General features: G+C 43.8%; 1 pseudogene; it reads left to right on the top strand.

Annotated features, from left to right (window-relative positions):
* The first annotated feature begins 1,719 nt into the window (after positions 1-1,719).
* LOC148107091 (T cell receptor alpha variable 18 pseudogene) lies at positions 1,720-4,030 on the top strand (annotated as a pseudogene).
* The last annotated feature ends 513 nt before the right edge of the window (positions 4,031-4,543 follow it).

A 4,543-nucleotide genomic window follows, 5' to 3' on the forward strand; every position in this document is an offset into this window, starting at 1 on the left:
AGAGGGAACTAGCCGTTTCTGCCACAGCCCCACACCAGGGTGTATTAGGACTCATATGCTTTTTACTTATTCATAATTATTTATTTTTGAAATACTGAATCCAATCTCACTCCCAGTTCTGTCAAATTTCTCCTAAGAGTCTTCCAGAAGACATCACGACCCCAAACCCAGTTCAACTCCACCATCTTAATTAAAAATCCACCTTAAACACTTGCTTCCCTACTCAGCACGTTTAACATTTGACCTCATGACTCCTCAATGTACTCCTTTGTAGTCTCCTGTCAGAGTGAACATTTGACCAGGTCAATCACCTGAATCCCCATCTGCTCTTAAAATAAAGAAAAAAACTTCTTAATGACCTACAATAACTTGCATAAATTAGGCTCTTGCTATGCGACCCTGCCAGCCTCATCCCACGGTATGCTCTAATGTCTCTCCCTTCCTCCCACTCTCTGTCTGCCTGTCTCTGTCTTCACAAATACTGGTGTTATTTAAGTTCCTTAAAAGCACTTTGTTCCTCCTATACGACCCTTCCATAGCAACTGAAGGTGATTATCTCACATTCTCCCTTTCTTAAAATTCTTTTCTCTCCCTTCAAAAGAGTAAAAACCACCAAATGCCTGCTCTTTCTCGTACACCTGGCAAAGAATAACGGAAGAAAGCTCAACGTATACTCTTAGAATCATAGACCCCTGCTTTTCTAACCTTGCAGTTTTTCCTTTATTTCTTTGATCATTTGATTAAAAGCTATTTCCACTACTACTCCGTGAGCTCCCTAAGGGCAGGGAAAATATCTGCCTTTTTACTCCAGAATTCTCAGCACCAAAATATCTTAGGCATTAAGATCATCAAATCTCCTTCTTTCTCCTTTCTATCCTTCGCTTATTTAATATCCTTCCTTTATTTTAAGCCCCCTCGAAGATAATATTGATAATACTGCAGTGACAGGACAAAAAGAACAACACATAGCTGAGTCTGTCAGACTGTAATCTGTGGGACTTTGGAGGTTTACGGGTAAATTCCTGGGGCTTAGCAGGGGTTGGCAAACTACAGCCCACAGGTCAAAGCTGGCTACCACCTGTCTTTGTAAATGAAGTTTTATTGTAAAAACAGCCATGCCCGTTTATCTGTGCATTGACTAAGGCTGCTTGTACTGTAACAGCAGAGCTGGGCAGTTGCCTGGAGATAATGACTTCAAAGCCTAACGTATTTACTATTTGACCCTTCGCAGAAAAAAACTTGCCAACCCCTGGGAGACAGGAATTACCTGAGAATTTTTAGATTTGGAGTTTTCTGTTTGATGACAACAAAATAAAAAAAAATAACAGCATATTTCTAATCTATATGAACAACTTCGAATACTCTCCTTGGTTTTGATACTTTTGTGTTCTTTATGCCACTTTTACTAAAGACAAATGGAATAATGGCATTCTACAAATAAAGACATCACAGTTGTTTAAATGGAGAAAATGAGACCGGTGATGGGTAGTAAGGAGGGCACGTATTGCATGGTGCACTGGGTGTTATACGCAACTAATGAATCATCGAACTTTACATCGGAAACCGGAGATGTACTGTATGGTGACTAACATAATATAATAAAAAATCATTAAAAAAAATAAATGGAGAAAATGGCTTAGGGAATTTTGGTTATGCTATGGCATGTGGTACTACACACAGGCCAAACTCCCAAGAACCTATGTTGCCATGGTTACCACAATGCTCCCATTGAAAGCAGGTGAGTCACTAACATTCATTGTTTGGATGTATCAACATGCAATTCAGTAGATGGAAGAGTAGCAGTATATACATAATATGGTTTTTTTTCAGTGCTGATTTTTGGGTACTTTATTACATTTATTTATTTTACTTTTGTAAGGGGGCAAGTTAAATGGATATTTTTGGATAGGAAAAGTAAATGTACTCGGAACAACTAATTATATAACTCAGACAATAGTACGTGAAGCTCCAGATCGTCTCAGTCCAGTGAGTTAGCAAACTACCCACATCTTTAGTATTCTTCTAATGAGACTGCGCCAACCCTTTGTTTCAGCAAAAGATCGCTTTCACGTTATTTGAATTTGAATTTGGTTGATTTTGTATTTTGTTTGCGTTTTTCGTTTGCTGTGGTAACTGTGTAAGACCTGTGAGCCTAAAACGTTTACACTGAACTTCAGTTTGTGTATATTACAGCATCATAACATTTTAAAAATAGTATGAGAGTGGTTCCTTATACGGAGATCTGTACCTTACTCAATTTTGAGAAACACTGAATGCACCTTATTTGAGGTCTGTGATCTGACTCTGGAAGAAGCCAGAGGCCTGAGGCATCTGCTCTCATAGAGGCTGTGCTGCATAATAAGATAATCACACCTACCAGACATAGCCACTCATTCATTTATTCACTCATTCTTCAGATATTTTTGAGCATCTCCTAATGGCCTATATATTTTGAGAAACTGGCCGCTGAGACTAATCTTTCAAGTTCCCGATCTCAGGGGCACCACGTCTAGTTTGAAAAACAGAACACAAATGATTCTACTATGAGGTAGTAATGACCGTGTAGATAGGTATGTAGAGTGGGAAAAGAGAGGGGAGTCCTTGAAAACCTGAAGGTGTCCTTCCGCAAGGAGATGCTGCGTAAATTGGTTCTTAAAGAATGAATAGAAGTTACTTAGGCAAAGGCAGGGGAGAGAAGGGAGCACGTTGTCATCAGGGGGGCTCATCCCTTGGTTCGAGGGGGATCAGTGGAGGAATATGTCAAGAAAAGGTCTCAGGTCATGCTTCTTTTTTTTTTTTTTTAAGATTTTATTTACTTATTTGACAGAGATAGAGACAGCCAGCGAGAGAGGGAACACAAGCAGGGGGAGTGGGAGAGGAAGAAGCAGGCTCATAGCAGAAGAGCCTGATGTGGGGCTCGATCCCATAACGCCGGGATCACGCCCTGAGCCGAAGGCAGACGCTTAACGACTGAGCCACCCAGGCGCCCCTCAGATCATGCCTTTTTTACACTTTCAGTATGCCCTAAGTATACCATGATAGCTTCAAACCAGCTTAATCCTCAGCGGAACAGACACTAGCTGCTGGGATGAGGGTGATTTGGGGAGCCATAGTGCCCTGCGTCTTAAAGATGGTGACAGACCCACTGTCTCAGCCTCAGGCACCACTTGAAGTCTGCAAAAACTTTTGGTGCTTCCTTCCTGGAGCCCTACCCCTCACCCCAGACACCTATTTCCCTTCTATGTCTACAACGTAGGCTCCTGCCAGGGTCAATACCAATTCAGTTGGAAAGTGGCCCGCAGGACGGGGGGAATCACAGGAAGGCGCTGCTCCCTTCAGCTAGTGGTTTGACACAAATTCATCTTCCACTTCTGAGCACGTGTTCTCTTTTTTTAGAGCCTGTGAGGTGATCTCGCAGGGTAGTTTGTCCTGCTAAACACCTGAACCAAGATTTTCTAAAAGATTGCACTGAAGGATCAAGAACCTAGAGGAACGACCCTCTCAGCTTTGGGTGTATCCCCAGATGAAACCGTCCACCGCTTCTCCACAAGCCATGCCCTCTGCTTCCTACTCGGGGCTTGTAATCTTGCTGATACTGAGTAAGTGACATTTATTCAGAAAGTCCCATGATGTTCTATTGCTTGGTTTGAGGATGGTTTTTTGCCTTTACTAAACTGGAAACTATCATTCTTACATTATCCATAAAACAAAGTCTTTACCTTTCTTTTCCCCCAGGAGGGACCCTGGAGACACGGTGACGCAGAGGGAAGGCCCCGTTACCCTGCCCGAGGGGACACCGCTGACCCTGAACTGCACCTACGAGCGCAGCTACTCGGTTTCTGCTTTCTGGTACGGGCAGCACCAGAACAAAGAGCCTGAGCTCCCCCTGAAGAGCTCATCAGAAAACCAGAGGGCTGAGCGTCAGGGTTTTCAGGCCCATCGGAAGAGCGACAAGTCCTTCCCGCTGGGGAAACGCGGGGCGCAAACGTCAGACTGGGCCCTGTACTACTGCCCGCTGGGAGCACAGTGAGAGCACCTGCAGGGGGAGCCGGCCCGAACCCAGAGCGGCGCAGGCGGGGCCTGGCTGCGGGCAGCCTGCAGCGCAGAGGATGCTTTCTCTCCAGTTAGTGTCCTGGGCTGGGCACTAGAGGGGAGGGAACAATGTCCAGCTCGGATGCCTGCACACTCCAGAACCCGGTGCTACTTTGAGCGAGGAATGGAGAGAAGCGATCTAGGTGAAAACTTAGATTATAGATATGCCTATAAATAGAATCTTTTAATACACGGCCTTTTGTGTCTGGCTTTTTCACATAGCATCGTCTTCTCAAGGAAAATCCACAGATCAGTACTTTGTTACTTCTATGGCTGCACAGTAATCCATTGTATGGACACCCCATACCTTCTTTATCCATTCGTCCATTGATGGGCATTTTGGCCGTTTCTGCTGTTTGGCTGTTATGAATAATGCTGCTATGGACGTTCACATACAGAGCTCTGCTCTTTTAAACTCGAATATATTGTAAATTAGAGGTTTCTGAGTATT

The sequence above is a fragment of the Ursus americanus genome, chromosome 35 (assembly GCF_024610735.1).
Source record: "Ursus americanus isolate L20-20 chromosome 35, mUrsAme1.1.p, whole genome shotgun sequence".
Classification (NCBI taxonomy): domain Eukaryota; kingdom Metazoa; phylum Chordata; class Mammalia; order Carnivora; family Ursidae; genus Ursus; species Ursus americanus.